Raw genomic sequence first — 21,481 nt, forward strand, 5'->3', positions numbered from 1 at the left:
GGTGGCTTTATCTCCTTCAAAATTTGCCAATTTTCATACGACGGAAGGACTTACAGCACTTGGAAGGAGCGCTGGGGAGATTTCTATGGAGGGGAGGGAAAGCACGTCTGCCATTATCCTGGTTGAAATCTAGGTGGGGAAGGGGCGGGCTGGGCGTGCCGGATTTGGCTTTATACAACATGGCTTGTAATCTGAGGCTTGTTAGGGATTGGCTGCTGGGTTCCTCTGCTCATTCCCCGTTCTATGCGGATGCTGCTTTGATGAACCCCATTGCGCTGGCTTATAGAAACATAGAAACATAGAAATGACGGCAGAAGAAGACCAAACGGCCCATCCAGTCTGCCCAGCAAGCTACGCACTTTATCCATTTTTATTTCCCTTTTTCTCTCTCCCACCTGTTACTATTGGCTTCCAGTACCCTCCAGCCCTAATTCCCCTCCACCCCACCACCAATTTAGAGAGCAGCGCCGTATCTGCATCCAAGTGACATCCAGCTCAATTAGGGGTAGCAACTGCTGTAACAAGCAGGCCACACCCTTGCCTCATACTCTTACCCACCCCTGTTATTTTTTGTTTTTTTTTTAAAATTTTTGGAGATAGCAGCCCTCCATCCTTCCGCTCCGTGAAGGTGGAACAATAACTACTGGCCACTGGCATCCCGCTCCATGAATGCCTCTGTGGCTACTGCCGCTCCGTGTAGTGTTTGAATGTCTCTGTGGCTACTGCCACTCCGTGCAGTGTTTTGCTGCCTCCACTTTATTCACGCCCTCTAGACTTGATGGATCCACAGTGTTTATCCCACGCCCCTTTGAAGTCCTTCACAGTTTTGGACTTCACCACTTCTTCCGGAAGGGCATTCCAAGCATCCACCACCCTTTCCGTGAAGAAATACTTTCTGACATTGGTTCTTAGTCTTCCTCCCTGGAGCCTCAGCTTGTGACCTCTGGTTCTGCTGATTTTTTATTGGCAGAAAAGGTTTGTCATTGTCTTTGGATCGTTAAAGTTTTTCAAGTATCTGAAGGTCTGAATCATATCACCCCTGCTCCTCCTTTCCTCCAGGGTGTACATATTCAGATTCTTCAATCTCTCCTCGTATGACATCCGATGAAGACCCTCCACCTTTCTGGTCGCCCTTCTCTGTACCACTTCCATCTTGTCTCTGTCTCTTTGTAGATACGGTCTCCAGAACTGAACACAGTACTCCAGGTGAGGCCTCACCAAGGACCTGTACAAGGGGATAATCACTTCCCTTTTCTTACTCGATATTCCTCTCTCTATGCAGCCCAGCATTCTTCTGGCTTTTGCTATCGCCTTGTCACATTGTTTCACAGACTTCATTTCATTAGACACTATAACCCCTAGGTCTCTCTCCTGCTCCGTGCACATCAGCCTTTCCCCCCCCCCCATCGAATACAGTTCATTCGGATTTCCATTCCCCATATGCATTACTTTGCACTTCTTGGCATTGAATCTCAGCTGCCATATCTTCGACCACTCTTCCAGTTTCCTTAAATTCCGTCTCATTCTCTCCACTCCTTCCGGCATGTCCACTCTGTTGCAGATCTTAGTGTCATCCGCAAAAAGACAAATCTTACCTTCTATCCCTTCCGCAATGTCGCTCACAAAGATATTGAACAGGACCGGTCCCAACACTGATCCTTGCGGTACACCACATAACACTGCTCTCTCTTCAGAGAAAGTTCCATTTACCATCACACATTGTCTTCTGTCCGTCAACCAGTTTGCAATCCAGGTCACCAACTTAGCACTCACTCCTAAGCTTCTCGTTTTATTCACCAGTCTCCTGTGCAGAACCGTATCAAAAGCTTTGCTGAAATCTAAGTAGATGACATCGAGTGCTCTTCCTTGATCCAGTTCCTTGGTTACCCAATCAAAAAAGTCAATCAGATTTGTCTGACAGGATCTTCCCCTGGTGAATCCATGCTGCCTCTGGTCCAGCAATTCTCCCGACTGTAGATAGTTCACTATTCTCTCTTTTAACAGTGACTCCATTACTTTTCCCACCACCGAAGTGAGGCTAACCGGTCTGTAGTTACCAGCCTCTTCTCTGTTCCCACTCTTGTGAAGCGGGACCACCAATGCTCTTCTCCAATCACTCGGCACCACTCCCGTTTCTAGGGATCTATTGAACAAGTCACACAGCGGACCCGCTAGCACATCTCTGAGCTCCCTCAGTATCCTGGGATGAATTTCATCAGGCCCCATGGCTTTGTCCACTTTCAGTTTCTCCAGCTCTTCCCATACATTTTCTACTGTAAATGGAGTTACATCTACTCCACTCCCCTCCAGTTTCTTGTTAACTAGCGATGGTCCTTCTCCAGGTTCCTCTTTAGTGAACACAGAACTGAAGTATTCATTTAATATTTCTGCCATTTCTTCGTCTCTCTCCACACATTGATCCTTTCCATCTTTCAATTTCGCTATACCACTTTGAACTTTTCTCTTTTCACTGATGTATCTGAAAAATGTTTTGTCACCTCTCTTTACCTCCTTGGCAATCCTCTCTTCCGCTTGACTTTTTGCCATCTTGATTAATTTCTTCATCTCCCTCAGTTCTACCCGATATTCTTCTTTGTGCTCCTCCCTTTGGGATCTTTTATATTTCTTGAATGCTGCTCTTTTAGCCTTTATTTTGTCAGCCACCTCCTTTGAGAACCAGATAGGTTTCATTTTTCTTTTGCTTTTCTTTACTTTTCTAACATATAGATTAGTTGCCTTGGTAATTGCTCCTTTTAGATTGGTCCATTGTTGATCTACATCTCTCTCATTCTCCCAGCCTTTTAATTCTTCCTCCAGGTACTTCCCCATTTCGCCAGCAATCCCCTCGTTTATAAAGACAACAAAGTTGGTGTGCCCACTTAGGCTAACATGGAGGCGGCTGATGCGACTTTTAAAGCTGCCGACATCCTGTGCCTATTTTTTCCCGGTGGTGGGAAACCCTGATTTTACCCCGGGGTCTCAAGCCTCATCTTTTAGGGTCTGGACAGAGAGAGGTATCACGCATATGGGGCACATGTGGACAACCACGGGAGAAATACTTTCATTCAAGGATTTTCAGGCCCTTTATGGGTTTGGGATCATGCAAGCCTTCCCATGTATGCAAATTGTCCACTATTTACGTGCGCTACCAGCTTCTTATAGCGATCCCTTGGTGTATCGGAGGCTGGATGAGCTTTTCCGGTTTGCGGAAAATAAGACACCTTCCTTATCTCAGTATTACCAATGCCTGAAAAAAGGGCTGGATGTGGATATATACCCCAAATTGGTCACCCGTTGGGCGAGGGATGGCGACTTCACTATCACCCAGGATATTTTGAGCGTGGGATTTGGGCGAATTTCCAAGATCTCCTCTAATATGTATTACAGGGAGTTGCAATTTAAATTTCTAAGTAGGGCATATATTTCCCCTCAAGTGGCCTCCCAATTAACTATAACATCTTCAGCGAACTGCTCCAGATGCCATGACAAGCTGGGGACGTTGTCCCATGCTTTTTGGACTTGCCCAGGGGTACAATGCTTCTGGCGCAAAGTGGCAGATTATCTGGCGACGATATTAGATGTAGCATTCCCAGTTATCCCTTACTGGATGTTATTTGGTTGCATATCGCCCATTAGGATACGGGACCCGTGGTCACACCTTCTATTACAAAAAGCCTGCTTAGTGGGGAAAAGGGTGATACTCTCAGTCTGGCGGTCGATAGAACCTCCGTCGTATTGGACCTGGAGGAATTTATTCCATGCAATGATGACTATGGAATCTTTGGCTTCTCATGCATCGGCACGAGGCAGACGTCACTTTCTGTCGGTGTGGCAGGCCTATCTGCAATCAATATCCCATAGAGCACGAAGTCTTGTAGTGAATGATTAACTTTGTAGGTAGGCAATTGAATAATGGGATGGTGGTATATGTCACTCTGTGTGGATAGGAGGTGGGGGGGGGGGGTGAGGGGGGTTGTTCTGTACAGTTGTGAAGTATTGTATTTTTGGTCTGAGGAGAGATCAGATTCCACTCTCCTCAGTGTTGTACTTTGTATTGGAAACTCAATAAAAATTGTTTAAACATTAAATGTATTTATAGGCATATAATCGCAGACCCGAGCAATGGTTTGTGGCATTTTCTTCCTTTAATATTTTCACAAGTTGACCTCTCATAATTCTACACTAAACATGGAGGTCTTGGTTCTAGACCTTACCTTTTGTGCTCTGGAATTCTGGAAGAATTAACAATGGCACCAAAAAGGGGATATTAGTTTCCTTTTCTCCCAGAATCCAACTTCATCTTTGAGAAAATACTTTTTGATGGTAAGTTAGTTCCTTTACCATTCTTTTTCCTCTTTCATTTTGTCTAGTATGCAGAACTGCTAATATTCCACCATTTTGAATTTATATGGGACTGTAAGTCCATAACAGAAGTAAATTTATGCTCTGAATGTTAATATAATTTTTTAAGAATCTTTGTGCTGATGTGTGCTGAACATTTTTTCATTTTTTTCATTTTATTTTTTTCTGTTTTCATTTTTTTGTTTCATTTGTTGTTTGATTCACTTTAAATACATATAATGAAACAATGACCAAAAATATTGAACACCCCCCCCCCAAAAAAAAATAAAATAAAAGTCAGGTCCATCCTCTCTGCATCCTCTGCTGCTGCCACCACAAAAGCCCCCCTTAGCACCCCCAAACTCTCCTAGACCCCACAACTGTTTATTCCATTCATGGGTCTGTGGAGTAACCAGTTCCTTGTTTCAAAATGCTTTGCTGTATTGAGGTATCTCTGTACTTCCCTATCTCTGTTCAACAAAATGACATGGACCCAAGGCCAGCTAGAACCATTTTGAGACAGAGACCCAGGGATGCAGGAGAGACTGGAGGTCACTCCTGTCCATTAGATCGGCAGATGGGGGTGAGTGGTTCGGAAGGGTGTCGGGGAAGGCCACTATATTTTGAAAATAAAACAAGAACAAGTGACATTTTATTTATTTTTGTTTCACTTTCAAAATGAAGTGAAAAAAAAGGGAAATTTCATTGAAATTTCCCATTTTGTTTCAAATGAAAACATATCCCTGTTTCTGAAATGGTGACTATCTTAAGCATTCTATTGGTAGAGATGCAATTGGATATCATTTTCCTATTCCCCACAGTGAACTGTTTTGGAAAGGTTACAGAGGACCCAGAACCACACTGCCTTTCCAAGCTTTTGCATAATCCAAACAATGAACTGAAGCCCAAAAGGGTCAATATTTTTTCAAAAACCTCTAGTTTACAGTAATGCCAGCTTCACAGGCAGTAATGCCAGTCTTGTACAAAGAAACAAGAACAAAAATCAGCCTTAATGCCTTGCTAGACTAAACAGTGACTCCAAGGCAGTATCCTGCAGAAACACTGATGGTTACCTAAATAAAAGGTACCTAGAAACATGCATGGCTTTTGCTTAGCACCCGCAAGAACAGCCAAAACAAAGTGATGAACTCTGAACAGCCCAAATTTAATTTACAAAGTGCAGGCTTGTTATATGAAAGGGCTTGCTCCAATTACTCCTTGTGCTACACAAAAAGAATATAGGAATACAAACCAAAGCATTGCATCAGCAATTGTCCAAGGATCCTGCAGCTGCTACCTTGACTTTTAAGGTTTGTCTAATCAGTTTCAATTACAGGTTAATTGTCCAGAGTGAATCATGTAGTCCTTTCAGTACAGCTTCCTTAGGCTGATAGTATAAGCTGTGCTATGCTGTGTGCACTTGTTAGGGCATGGTTGCACACACATTTTTCTGTGCGCAGCTTTACTCCCATTGTAACAAGGGGCTCGTGCCCATGCCATTGCCAGTTTCACCAGTTCGTCCAGTTAAGAGCTAGATCCTCCAATCCCACCTGGTTCAGTAGCTTACACTCCCCCCAGTTACCCCAGACCCTTAAAACTTCCCATGTATGGCTAGCTTTTTATTTTTGTAAAATGACATCTCGTCCCTAGCAGAAGTAAACTTAGGTGGCACTGTGCCTGAGCAAGGCCCAGGCATGTAACTATGTACGAGCACATCTCTTGGCCATGCCCATGCTATGCCCATGTCACACCCACACCATGCCCCTTTTTGAATGGGCGTGAGATACGCATGCATGGGAGATACGCGCACATCTAAGTGCATTTAAAATATGGTGGGTGCACTCCAGCCCAATTAGCGCGTGCATCTCCTGATTTTGGTGTGCACCAAGATTTTAATGAGTTAGCCACACAAATATACATGATGATTGATGAATATAAATGTGCATAAATGTTAGTGTGCTTGCATGTATATCCAATGATCATGAAGGCATTAGCTATTACTCCCCATTATAGAGAAGTGCATTAAAACCCTTAAGGCTTAATTGCACAATTTTAATGCTAGAAATTTAAATCCTGGTCTGAGGTGGAGTAAAGTTAGCTCACATTTTTGGTGGCTACTATAGAATGCTCAGCTGTAAGTTCTCTCTTATAGTAGCGTAATCTACCTGAGATGCATCATGCTGCTCAGCTACCTTTCCAGGTTAGGGCTAGAATTAGAGCAAGAGAAGAAAGAGAGAGAGACAGGCAAATCAGAGATAGAGGCTATGAAGAATCGAGAAGGATGGGAGAAGATTGGGCAGTCCTGGCTGGAGCAAACATCAGGAGGTCCTGCAGGTAGTGGATATTTCAAACAAGGACAACACGGCAGGGATTATTGGAGGAGGATGTGGTGCACAGATACAGTTTGAGCTCCAGAAAAATGTTGTCCCTATATGAAGACATTCAGAGTGATATCAATCCTCTCACAGCTTATGGGAATACCATACCTGGGTTGCTTAAGCTAGTCAGCACCTTAAATTTTCTGCCATTTCTGTTCGATAATACAGTGAGGATAGTCAAAGGAATGATGAAGTCATGCTTTACCAGACATTTCAACCAACTGCTATGGACTGTGACATAATGTATCAGGGATTACATCCAGTATCCTCAACAGCAGGCACAATGGCAGGAGATGAAGCATGTCTTTTTTTTTTATATCGTTGTATGCCAAATGTGATGGATACATGTTGCTTTAACCTCTCTACCCTCTCCTCCAATCCCCCATCCTATCAAATAGACACTAGGGATGGTGCATTTGTTTAACATGAATGCACAAAATGCAACAAATAAGGGAAATTTCATTTTATTTGGGGCCCTCCGAAACAAATCGAGGGCCTCCCAGAATAAAATAAACCTTATTTGTTTTAAATGAATGCATCAGGAGGCCAGAGCTTCACCTAGGGTATAGGCCGAGGCCCAAAGCAGGGACCATGTCCTATGCCCAAGCCCTATGCTGGTACCTCAGCCTAGGTCTAGGCCCAAAGCCGGGTCCTTGCTTAGGGCATAGGGTAAGCCCAAAGGCAATGGCTACAGTCTAGGTATGAGCACAATGCCAGGGTCTTGGCCTAGACCTGGACTGATGCTGGGGCCTAGGCCGAGCCGGAACCCCCCTCCCCGAACAATCATTTACCTGATAAGAACATAAGAAGTTGCCATACATGGTCAGACCAAGGGTCCATCAAGCCCAGCATACTCTTTCGAACAGTGGCCAATCCAGGTTACAAGTATCTGGCAAGCGTACCTGGGAACTTTTGAATCCTGCTCACCCTGACATTTCTCAAGATTAGTGGGGGGGGGGGGGGGGGGGGGGAGCGTCCATTTATCACCATCATTAATTATCATTCATATATTCATTAGGGATGTGCAGAGCAAAATTTTATGTTCATATTTTTTATGTCCGAAAGGGGGTCCCACTTGCGGCCAATATGGACATAAAAAAAATCCAATGAGTTGGGTATATGTACATATGTGCAAAAAAAAAATTTAAACCCCCTCACCCTCCTTAATCCCCCCCCAGACTTATCACAACTCCCTGGTGATCGAGCGAGGAGTGAGGACGTCATTTCTGCAATCCTTGGCGAGAAGCATGTGACGTCGGTGGCACGTCGAGTGACGCGGCGTCACGTGATTCCCGGCTCGTTCGCGCCGGACGGCTCGTTCGGCCCAAAAAGAACTTTTGGCCAGCTTGGGGGGGCCTCCTGATCCCCCCAAGCTGGCCAAAAGTTCTTTTTGGGCCGAACGAGCCGTCCGGCGCGAACGAGCCGGGAATCACGTGACGCCGGCGTCACTCGACGTGACGCCGACGTCACATGCTTCTCGCCAAGGATTGCAGAAATGGCGTCCTCACTCCTCGCTCCATCACCAGGGAGTTGTGGTAAGTCGGGGGGGGGGGGGGGGATTAAGGAGGGTGAGGGGGTTTATATTTTTATTTTGGCTCAACAATCGCGATTTCCCACATATCGAACATATCTATGTTTGATATGTGGGAAATCCGATCGTTTATGTCGAATCAATTTTTTAAGTAAAAAAAAAAATATGAGTTGCGTTTTACTAATGCGGTCAATCCGAATGCACACCCCTAATATTCATAATCATTGTTTTAATCACCAATTCATCACTATTATTCAATCAATTGTGAAGGCTCACCGCCACTGCTGCTCTGGGTGCCGCGCTTCTGCGTCTGGTTCAGGCCTTCCGCGAGTCCCAGATATCCCTGGAGTCCGCCAGCTGCACGTAACTCCCTGGGTTCGGGTCCCAGCAGGCCCTGGCTTTGCTGGGCTTCTAGGTTCTCCTCATATGGAGTTGGGGGTAAAACAGCCCCCAATCCCCAAAGATAACACAGAGAAAGGTAGTTCCTTCAAAGCAGTTTATAAAGGAATAGAGGGGTGTATTACATTCACTCTGCCACCTCCCCCCATCCAGCTCGGCCAGTTCTCGCTAGCTCAAGGCCTGAACAAATGACCCTGCCCCCACCCAAGCCCTCAGGCTTCCTTACAACCTGTGCTATAGCAGAGGTACCTTCCAGGTCTCAAATCCTCTCTATTCAAACAGCAAACACACCTTGCTCTTTAGAGCCCTTCGGGCCAACTTCCCCTAAGGTATAAGTTATAACTTTCCCCTTTCAGGCTACTCTGTTTCCATGTGCGAGCTGGAGGATTCGTCTCCCCCGGAACCTACCTCCATCTCCTCCTCCATCCTGGCTCCTGGCCCCGGCTTTTTCTGGCCATTGCCACCATGTAGCTACGCCCCTCTTCCTCTAGCTCCATAGGTTCACCTGTGACTGACTCATTAGTCTCTAAGTCTGCCACCTGCTCGCCTCCAGGCTCTCCCCACAGGTCAGGTGGTGGTTCTAGGAACCTGGGATTTGTAGTTGTTCTCATCTTCACCTGTGCCCCCTGCTGTCAGACTCTAGTATTACCAGCCGCCTTATGGTATCTTGTCTGTTCCTGCCCCCGGCAGCGCTGCACTACATCACACAATATAATCAGTATCAATATTTAATATTAATCATCAGTTCATCAGGCAGACCAATGAAACCCTGCCCAACCCACCCACTCTGAGCTGAGTGTGCTCTTACTGTAGTGTATATAGAGTCATCGTGTTTGCCTTCTTATAGTTCTTTCTCTCTCTCTCTCTCTCTCTGTCTCTCCTCCCTTGATTGAAGCTCTCAACTGCCTTCCAGCTTTTCAGCTTGCGCATGCGATCGGCAATATGCGGAAACACAGTGGCTCCAGTACGTGTGCTGTGAGAGGTGCGGAAATAGCAGCAGCTCGGAGACCTGGAAATGTGTCTAAATTTCCAGAGTCTCTGGGCTAAATCTGGAGAGTTCCCAGGTATGCTGGCAAGTAACCAAACATTTCGACATCTAATCAAAATCACACAATGTTGTATGAAAATTCACTAATTAAGTTAGGAGATAAAGTTAGAGACCTTGGTATTTGGATTGACCCCGAACTCAATTTTAAAAAACTTATTTCTTTTAAAATTAGAGAAGGCTACAGTAAGCTATTAATGCTCAGATGCTTAAAACCTCTGTTAAATCCTGCTGACTTTAGAACAGTTTTATAGTCCTTAATCTTCACAGGCATAGATTACTGCAATTCTCTTCTGCTCGGCTTGCCACAATCTACGATATGGCCATTGCAGATTCTCCAGAACTCAGCTGCCAGAATATTAACAGGTTGCAATAAGAAAGAACACATAACCCCAATACTAAAATCGCTACATTGGCTTCCGATCGAAAAGCGGATCCAATATAAAATCCTTTGTATTTTACACAAAGTAATATATGGGGAACAAGTAGAATGGCTAAATGCAGTTATCCGACTTCATACTCCTCAGCAGAATCTCCAATCAGCCAATAAAGGCTTATTGACAATACCATCAGTCTCTTCAGCTAGACTTACTATAGTTAGAGAGTGAGCTATATCACTAGCAAGCCCCGGACTATGGAATTCCCTTCCAGTAGATCCGAGGTTACAGGCCAATCTGAAGCTCTTTAGAAAACATCTTAAAACCTGGCTATTCGAGCAGGCATACAAAGAAAGTGTTGGTTAACTTATCACTATGCTTACTTTGCACAGTCTGTTTTAATGTCTTTTTATGGATTATTTTAAACCATCTCTATTTATTTTTATATTTTTATTAAGCTTAGATCATTTATTTGAATTTTATTTGTTTATTAATTAGAAAATGTGTTATAATTTTAATTTTTAGTTTGGTTATTTATTGATGATGTGTATTTTTCCTCTTACCGATTATGATTTTACTTATTATTTTTATTTGATTTATTTTATTGATTCTATGTACTAGTTTTACTGTTTGGAAACCGTTGTGATGGCTAGTTCCAAACATCGGTATAAAAAAAGCCTAATAAATAAGCAAATTAAGTAGATCCCATGCTACTAATGCCAGTAATAGCAGTGGCTATTCCCTAAGTCAACTTGATTAATAGCAGTTAATGGACTTCTCCTCCAAGAACTTGTCCAAACCTTTTTTAAACCCAGCTACACTAACATCCCTATCTACATCCTCTGGCAACAAAATCCAGAGCTTAAATGTGCATTGAGTGAAAGTAGCCAAGCTGGGTCCCAATGCCTGGGCCTCAGCCTAGACTGGAGCCCAGTCCTAGTCCCGATGCCACGGCCTGGCCTGAAGGTCGGGATCTTGACACCAGGGCCAAGGTCCGGACCCAGGTCTGATGCTGGGGTCCCAATCAGAGGTTGGGTTCTGATGCCTTGGCCTCAGCCTAGGCCAGAACCTGAGCCAAGGCTTGACGTGTGAACTAGCCAGGAGGCTGGGTCCCAACACCAGGATCTCAGCTCATATCCAGGCCCGATGCCAGCATCCAGGCAGAGACCGGGTCCTGACAACTGGGCTTCAGCCTAGAACACAGCCCAGGCCCAGGCCCAGGCCCCATGCCGTAGCCTGGCCAGGAGGCCAAGTCCCAACTCTGGGACCTCAGCCTGGCCATGTCCTGATGCCTCAGCCTCGTACTAGGGTCAGGCCCAGGTGAGGTGCTCAGGCCTTCGAGCATCTCCATGATTCTTCTTTCTTCTTTTCTTCTTCAACTGATGGCATCCTCTGGGTTTACACCTGAGTTAATTAACTCTGGCGCATTCATCCCAGTGGATGGCACTTTTTTGATGTACAGCATTATACGGCAATTGCCATATATCAAAATGGTGATGTCTGCTGGAATGAAGGTGCCAGAGTTAGTTAACTCCGTCATGACCCCAGCAGATGGCATCAGTTGAAGAAGAAAAAAAGAAAGAAGAGGACATTGTTGGAACTCCTCAGATGCCTGGGCTCTGGGCCTGCGGCTGACTCTAGGTTGAAACTCAAGTGTCGGGACCCAACCTCCAGGCCAGGTCCCAGCATTTGGCTTGCGTCCAGGCTGAGGCTCAGATGTCTAGACCCAGCCTTTGGGCCTGGCTGCAGCTTAGACCAAGGACACGGTGTCAGGTCCTGGTCTCTGGGCCATGCTGTGGCATCAGGCTTGGACCTGGGCTCCGGCTTAGGTCGAGGTTCAGGAGTCAGAACCTAGCCTGGATTCCTGGGCCAGGCTGTGACATCAGGCCTTGTCCCAGGCTTCGGCCTTGCTTAGGCTGAGGCCAAGGTCACAGCAGCCTATCGCAGCCTCGGCCTATGGTAGGTGGGAGGGAAGGGAGGCTTTGTTTTTGTTTTTTTCTCTGTTATGAGGTTTTCATTTAAATGTTTGATTCATTTTTTTTCAAACGAATGAAACAAATCAATCATTCCACGAACTGAAATTCATGAGAAAAACAAGTCCAGAAATCAAAAACAATTTTTTTTCCCCTGAACACCCCATGGCATACAACAATAAGAAGCACTTCTACTTCTTGAATATTCAAGTTGTGTGCAATGCTCACCTGAAAATTCAGAATGATTTTTCAAAGTTTCCTTGGTGATGAAACAGATCTCCTTATGGTATGGTTAAGTTTCTTCACAGACACAACTTGATGATAGGCAATAAGGCAATAGATGGTAGCAGAAGCACCACATAGGCCTTACCAACTGATGAAGGTGGGCGGAGTCAATATCATCACAGCAGGGGAGGGGCTCCCTGATTTGGTGATCTTGGGAACTTTCCCGGACCCAGAAAGTATGTCCGCAGCTGCCACAAATCTCTTTATGGCATGGTGATACCCACTACCTGTTATATTTTGTGCACAAAAATTAAATTGCTCGTGCTCGCTACCCCTATGCAAAAGATTTATGCACATACTACCCTGGGTTTGTACACACATTTTTTTATAAGCATACGTTTTAAATGCTGCACTAATTTAAATGCAATTAGTTGACTGTATGAGGAGCAAAGTCTTTTTTGAGCTCCTCCATGTACGCGTGCCTTTCCTAGGTTGTTAAAAATTGGCATTGTTTGCACGCAGCCCACATATGAGTGTATTTTGCCATTTTTGCACAAGCAACGCTTTTAAAATCTACCTCTGTGTCTTGAGTGTGCAAAGTGAATATGTGGGAGTCTATGAAAGCATTTTTTTTTTTTTTTTAAATACCTTGAAAAATAAAATTAAAATGAAGATGCTGTCTGTTTTTCTTCTATTCCTTACAGTCCATTGCCATATTTCATTCTATGACCCAATGTTCCAATGTCACTCACATTTTGGAATCCATAGGCATGAATGTTTATTTTGGCTCCAGAGTAAGGCCGATGACTCTGTTGGTGTTAATGACATGTCCACTGACTTTCTGAGTCTTTGGGGACTTCCTTTTACTCCAAGGTGGCTTCCCTTAAGAAATGGCTGTAATTTTCAGAGGAAGGACAGAAAATATGCATTTTTCTGTTTTGGCACCACATTTAATGCTTCCGGAACTATTGAAGTAACACTAGAACCTGTGGAAACCCCGACGAGCGCCAGAAAGTGTTGAAGAAGAAAGCCGACATGAAAGGGTTCTTACAGCAGCCCTTTGCTCTCCTTCCCTTCCTCCCTCCCCCACCCCCTCAACAACACCAAATAAATGAACTAAAAGTGAAACATGATTATGAAACAGAAGCGTTTTCCATCTATGCTCAGGAAGCTAGTGAGACGAGAAACACACAGCAGCCACATGGAGAGAAGGCTTCAAAAATAAAAAAAATAAAAAAAACCCAGGCTGCTTCCTCTGTTGTTTCCTGGGCATGTCACGGTCCATTGCCTGATTTGTTTTTCCAAGGAAATAATTAAAGATGTGAATGAAAGAAAAAAAAAAAAAGACCTCAACAAAAGATAGACACCTCCACTTTCCTTTCCCTCTGCATCTTGTTCCCCTAAGAGGAAATAATTTTAATTTTTCAAGTCCTTCAGACACAACATCAGGCCAGAGACTAGGAAGATTGGTTTTACATCCCCAGTAGAGAAAAGAACTGGAGGAAACCGTACGCATCATTGTGGATTGAAGTGATTGTGGAAGGAGCTGGTTTTATCAGAAGCTCTGAAGCCAAGGCCACCACTGTCAAAACAAACACCAGCTCTGGGAGGCTTGACAGGATGCTGGGCTTGATGGACCCTTGGTCTGACCCAGTATGGCATGTTCTTATGTTCTTACGGTGCTAGCAAACCATTCGTCAGTATTTTAAACTCCACATCTATCTAAATCCTCCAGCTCCTCTATATTCAGAAACAATAAACTTTCCTCCTTCATGTTATTGTTTCTGTTATCTGTGAACCGATGTGAGGTTACTAAACAAATGTCGGTATATAAAAACTGCAAATAAATAAATAAATAAATAGTGTCCCCACACTTGTTCGAGGACATTGTCTTAACTCCCTATAGCTGCTAGGATACACATTCATTTTCTGACAAAATGAAAAATGCAACAAAAAAAAAAACCTGGTTTCATTTTAAAGATGAAAATCCCCTACCAAAATGAATATTTTTTTTTCATTCAATTTGTTTCAGAATTGAAAAATATCCCCTGTGCCACTGACATTTAAAAATTGAAAACTGCCTCCCAGATTTTTCCTCTCCTTCCCACTCTACCTGGATTGTGATTTCCAATCGTTCCTGCCCTGATGAGTCCAATTCTGGCTAGCTCCTTCTTATTCTATGGCTATATGCTGTATGACTGTACAACAAAACAGTGCCAGCCTCAGGGCCAGCCAGCACGGCATTGAAAACAGAATCCAGCAGGGCATGAGCAACTGTGGATCACTCCTGCCTCATTTTAACATTGGAGAAGTCCACAGAATGGGTATGAGCTATCTAGATAGGGTGGGGGGCATAGGGGAACTCTTGGAAATGGGACTTTTTAAATTTTAACATGCTGGTGCCACTTGTTTATTCCTGCCAACCTGTTATATATGCAGAAGTAAACCTTCTCTGCTTTATAGACAAATTAATTTACTCAGGAGTCCAAAAGCCTTTATTGACCATCAGGTCCTTTTATTTATATAGCAGCAATAATAAGAATACATTAATAAAATAAAAATGAAATGAAATGAAAAAACAAAATTGAATGAAATAAACATAAAAAATGATAAAATGAATAAAAAACAAAGCAAAATAAACATTAAAACAGAACATGAATAAAAAATAAAAATAAAACAAAAAGAAAGGAAAACATATTCCTTACAATCCCTTAGTAGATGCACTCAATTTAATAGAATTTCAGAACCTTTTTAATGTGTGCTACTAGATTTTTTTTAAACACTATTGAGGGCAGTTTAGAGGGAGGACATGGCCTGCCTTCCCTGACCACATGGCAGCTGAACAGCGCATGTTCGATAGAAATCCCAATGTCTGCTTCCCTTCTCTCTAATGCAATAGCTAGTGTGAACCCTTCATAACTTAATAGACTCTGTACAACCACAGTTCAGATTTTGGATATACTTTTACAGGACTTGACTGCATGTCAGATACCTTGAACAAGCATGAAATGGATTTCAGTCATTGCTAAGAACCTTGATCACATACCCCCTTATTCATAAGCAGTGTGCTCACACTTTCTGGAATAATAATGACCTGCTTCATTTACAACCAAAAGGATTTATTTTCTTTGATTTTTGGGGGGAGGGAGGGAGAAGGAGAGTAATACTAAAAGCATATGTTAAATGACATACAAATAGGAAACTTGTAGGGGCTTATTGACCTGAGGTCAATAGGAGACATGATTCACATTATCTCCATGCCATAATTTTGGCATAAGAGCATGCTATGCATTTTAAAGCTCTGCCTTTCCTCTCTACCCATGGGAGATTAACCGGGTGGGTTTCAGACCCTTTTTACTTTAGGAGACCTGGCAGGAAGAAGGGCCCTCTCTCACTCCTCTCCTCTACAAAACATCCACTGTTGGTATACTCTTTTGAAGCCAAATGGGCCTGGTTTTCAAAAGCATTTATTTACACACTTAAAACTGGATTTTACATGTGTAAATGCACTTTACATGTGTACGTGGGGTTTTGAAAATTGCTACAGTATATGCCATTCACTTGTCAATGGGTTTTACCCATGTTAAGGCTGTAGTAAATGGCTTTTAAAAATTGCTATGATATAGGGTTATTTTTCAAAACACGGGCCGTTATCACATGCATTAGGGCATGTGGGGCAGATTTTCAAAGGCTACGCGCGTGACATACTCGCGCGACCTGCGAAAATCTGCCCCTGCATGTGCCCAGGGACGCGCGTATTTCCCGGGGCTTTTGAAAATGGGCGGATCGGGGGCAGGGCCGGGGGTGTGGTGGCGGGGCCTAGGGTGGTTCCACGTCTTCCAGCACAACAGCCGTGCCGGAGGTTCGTGCACTGGCAGCTGGCCAGTAGGGGCCGGGTGGTGGGTTAGATAGGGGAAGAGAGGGAAAGGTGGGGGGGATCCAAAAAAAAGTTCCCTCCAAGGCCGCTCCAGTTTCGGAGCGGCCTTGGAGGGAACGGGGAAAGCCATCGGGCTCCCCTTGGGCTCGGCGCGCGCAAGTGTCTACCCCCTTGCACGCGCCGCCCCGGATTTTATAACATGCGCACGGCAGGTTTAAAGATCTGCCCCTTATTGCGTTGTTAACACCCTAACGGATGAGATAACGACTGCATTGTGATGATAAAATGTAAATGAGGGAAAGGGGAGGGGTTCGGGCGGGATTTAAAACATTTTGTCCCGGTTTCACTGCGGGTGATAATGTAGCACCGGAAATAACTACACCTTTTTCAGGGGCGCTATGGGGGCAATATTGTGGGTTTAGTAGGAGTCCCAAGGTAAGAAGTGAGTAGAGATGTGAATCGTGTGATCGATCGTCTTAACGATCGATTTCGGCTGGGAGGGGGAGGGAATCGGATCGTCGCAATTTGGGTTTTTTAAATATCGTGTAAATCGTGTAAATCGAAAACCGGCACACTAAAACATCCCTAAAACCCACCCCGACCCTTTAAAATAAATCCCCCACCCTCCCGAACCCCCCCAAAATGCCTTAAATTACCTGGGGTCCAGAGGAAGGGTCCCGGTGTGATCTTTTACTCTCGGACCTCCGTGCGTTGTAGAAATGGCGCCGGCGCTACCTTTGACCTGTCACACCGGGACCCTTCCTCTGGACCCCAGGTAATTTAAGGCATTTTGGGGGGGTTCGGGAGGGTGGGGGATTTATTTTAAAGGGTCGGGTGGGTTTTAGGGTTGTTTTAGTGTGCCGGTTTTCCCGCCCTCCCCCTTCCCCTTCCCCCGATTTACGATTTTTTGACGATAAATCGGGGGAATTGTTATTGTATCGCGGCTCTAACGATTTTTGACGATTTAAAATATATCGGACGATATTTTAAATCGTCAAAAAAGATTCACATCCCTAGAAGTGAGTATAACGCAATGTACTAAGTCAGATAAACATTTCTTCAATATCTCTCTATAAGCCCTGGCCTTATATGAGCAGCACTACATAACTGTATGTATGTAAAAGAGGAAGTAAGAAAGCAAGAAATGCAAAGTCAGCCTATCTGTATTATTATTATTACTGCTATAGAAATAAAAGGACCTGAAGGTCCATAAAGGTTTTTAAATGTGCACACTATCGCCCCTCCCCAGCCCCTTTTCTGGACGCGGCTCTTCATTTCGCTATATTTATAGCGGAATGGAAAATCTAGGCCATAGTTTGTTACATTTACATGCGTAACGCCTTCAAAAACTCATCTGTTACGCGTGTTCCTCCCACTCTGGCTGTGTCAATGCAACTCTCACGATACCTTGGAGAACACTTGCCACCGCTGGTACCCGTTTGTCCCTTTATGGCACCTTAGGAAGCTCATGTCACTTTTGGTGCCATTTAGCACAGTCTAGGTGCCTTGGAGTTCTTTCCCCCTTTTGACGATGTCTTCCCACAAGTTTCATTGGAATTGATGAGAAATCCCCAATTTTGGAGCCAAAAATAGGCTGCAGTGCTTCCCCCCATTGACATTAATGGTAAACAAATGAATGAATGAAATGAAGAAATGAAATTTTTTTGTTTAAAATGAACCAAATGAAATGAGGTGAGCTGCAAAATGAATTTAGAAACCTAAACAATAATTTTGCTTTGGCACATCCCTAATACGCCTAATATATATATGGATGTTAGCCGACTCGATTGGAAAATTGTAATTTTGGTGGGGAAATGGGGTTTTCTTTCTAACTTGGCAAGGAATGTACTTTGCCTCTGACATGACAGGTGTTTTTAATAAAATATGGCTCTGCTTTTAGCAGGAATCTCAGCACAACCTAAATTAAGAGCTGTCTCTACTCTAGTAAACATTCACAGATAAGACAAATAAGACTCTTCAGGAACTTTGTTTAAATGCAAAGCTTAGAATCAAAAGACCATGATCAGGAGTTAAAGTTTTAAAAGCAGTCTGACAAGGTGGGTTTTTAGGCAGGACTTGAATATAGGCAAAACACATCTACTCCAAGGTTGTTTCAGGCATATATATTCAGCAAGGTAGCAAGTGCAGAGTCAGGAACAGTCGATGGAGTGGCATTCCAGCTTTGGAGGATGGATATAGGGAAGATAAAGGAGAAGAGGTAATGAGGAGCTGCAGAGTGCAGGTACTTTGTAGGTGAGTAAGTGAAGCTTGAACTGTATGTGAAAGCAGATAGAAAGCCAATGTAGTGACTTTGGAAGAGGGGCTTACTGGCTGTAAAAGCCTTGCAGGAAGTTAAGCCATGTAACTGAGTTTTAAAAAGACTATAGAGAAAAGTGATGGTTCACTGGGACACCTGTGAAGGAGCAGATTGCTGCAATCTAAGTGGGAGATGATGAGAGAGTGGCGAAGGGTTTTGGTAGTGTGTTAAAAAAGGAAGGTATGAATTTTGTTGATGCCAGAGAGAAAGAAATGACATGAGTTAGATTTAGCTTGGAAGACCTAATATAGTAACATGGTAACATAGTAATGATGGCAGAAAAAGACCAAAATGGTCCATCTAGTCTGCCCAGCAAGCTTCCCAAGGTAGTAACTGCCGCTCCGTGCAGGTTACCCCCATGTTTCTCTTAAGAGTAGAAATGATCTTAGCCTGTATTAAAAAAGACATTGAAAGCACTTGTACTACAAACCAATAAACGCCCATCAGCATTTCTAGGGTTGTACATAGGAAAATTTGTTATGCTTGGCTTTTTTTTTTTTTTTTTTGGGGGGGGGGTTGTGTTTTTAAATTTTTGTTTTGTTTTGTATCTTTACATGCATAAAACGTGTTTTTGCATGCATTTGTTTTGATGTACTTGAATAAAATCAATTTGATGCATAGAAACATAGAAAATGATGGCAGAAAAGGACCAAATGGTCCATCCAGTCTGCCCAGAAAACTTATGGTAGCATCTGCTGTGCCATACAAGTCACCCCCTTACCTAGTTTCCCAAACTGTCAAAGTCAGGGCCCTTGTTGGTTGCTGCCTGAGTCTAATTCCCTGTTACCTCTTGCCGTTGAAGCAGTGAGCAATGTTGGAGTTGCATCCAAAGTATCAGGCTTATTAGTTAAGGGTAGTAACAGCTGCATCAGCAAGTTACGCCAAATCTTATCTGTTTTCTCAGACCATAAAATCCAATGTCCTTGTTGGTTGCTGTCTGAATCTAATTCGCTTTTCCTCTTTTTTCCCTGCCGTAAAAGCAGAGAGCAATGATGGACTTGCATCAATAGTATGAAGGCTTATAGGTTAAGGGTAGTAACTAGAAATGTGAATCGGATGCCCGATCGTTTCCGCTTTCGGTTTCGTGTGGCCGTGGGAAAATCTTGTCTTCCCGCAGATCGACATTTTTTTTTCGTGAAAAATCGTTTTTGGTTTAGTGCGCACTAACGGGAGTTAACGCGCACTAACTCCTGTTAGTGCGCACTAAACCAAAAAATGATTTTTTACGAAAATTCGGGGAAAGTGCAATCGTTTTATCATTTCCCGATCCATGACGATTTAGGAAATTTTGTACGCATTTCCTAATCGTCAAAAAATGAATGCACATCCCTAGTAGTAACCGCCACACCAGCAAGTTACCCCATGCATTTTTATTTTTTCATTTCAATCCTCTAGCCTTTAGAAATACAGTGTTTATCCCATGCCCCTTTGAAATCTTTCACCATTTTTGTCTTCACCGGAAGGGCATTCCAAGCATCTTTGACCCTCTCTGTGAAGAAATATTTCCTAATTGAGTGGTCCTCCCTGGAGTTTTATTACGTGACCCCTAGTTCTACTAATTTCTTTCCAACAGAGAAGGTTTGTTGTTGATAGTGCATCATTAAAACCTTTCAGGTATCTGAAGGTTTGTATCAATTCACCCCTGCACCTCCTCTCCTCCAGGGTTTACATATTTAGATCCTTCAACCTCGCCTCATAAGTCATTTAATGGAGAACCTTCCACCACCACCACCACCATTTTTGTCTCCCTTCTCTGAACCGCCTCCATCCTGCCTCTGTCCCTTTTGAGATACGGTTTCCAGAACTGAACTCAGTACTCCAGGTGAGGCCTCACCAAGGACCTGTAGAAGGGGAATATCACCTCCTTTTTCTTACTGGTTATTCCTCTCTCTGTGCAGCCCAGCATTCTTCTGGTTTTAGCTATCGCCTTGTCACATTGCTTCGCCGTCTTCAGATTGCTAGAAATTCTTTAGCGTAAAGTATGGAAATGAAACAAATGAACATCCCTAGTACTGGCTTTACCTACGGCAGAGAATTAGTTAAACTAGCAGCTGACTCTCTTTTCCCCCATCCCAAGGACCAGACATTTACTGGAAAGGAGAAAGGAAGGTGGTTGGGCTATGGAAAGAGTTAGCACCTATAGGTATAATGCTGTCTCTGTTGTCAAAAAAGGGTGTTTCATGGGCTTATTATTGAAAGATTATTTAGAGGTCTGTGGTCTTACATCCAGGCCTCCATGAGAAAAATAAAATAAAATATATATATATAGAGAGAGAGCAAGAGAGCGAGAGAGAGAGACAGTCTTTGAGTTGTACATTTTTTCTGCAGAATAGTGATTTGTTATGTGTTTGTCAAAGTTAAATATAGCAGCCAGTCATTTTTTAACTTCATCCTTTTCCACTATAAAAAGCAATGCTTATTTAAACAGATGAAAAAAGACGACGTAAAGTCCACAGTCCTGTTTAATTTTCCACATGGTCTTGGATACTTACAGAATATTGTAAAAATTCATTAAAACCAAGAAGCACTGAATTGAATTTGGAAAACTTTAACTGTCACACTGCAGTATTCTCTTTATTTTATGTCTGAGGTTAGAATTGTCTTTCTTGAATCCGTGGCCCATGAGACTAATGGGCTAAATGTTTCAGGGCAGAAACACTGATTTCAGTGACGTTTCCTGTCGTAGGTGTGTGTCATCATAAAGTACCGTTATTTTTATTTCATTGTATTTTTATTTCACTGTATTTCATTTCATTGGTGGGGTTCTTTCTTTTATTTTTATTTCATTGTATTTCATTTCATTGGTGGGGTTCTTTCTTTTCACTTGTTTTTGTTTCCTTTTTCCGACGTAGTGCACGGTGAATGGTTTTGATGCGCACCAAGAGGCATTTCTATGAGTAAAGCAATGCTTTATCCTCCTAAATGACCTATTGTGACAATATTGCCCAGCCCATCGTCAGGGAATAATACAGTGTGTGCAGATAAGGTATCCATGGATATCTTTCCATGCCTGTCTAT

The sequence above is a fragment of the Rhinatrema bivittatum genome, chromosome 4 (assembly GCF_901001135.1).
Source record: "Rhinatrema bivittatum chromosome 4, aRhiBiv1.1, whole genome shotgun sequence".
Classification (NCBI taxonomy): Eukaryota; Metazoa; Chordata; class Amphibia; order Gymnophiona; family Rhinatrematidae; genus Rhinatrema; species Rhinatrema bivittatum.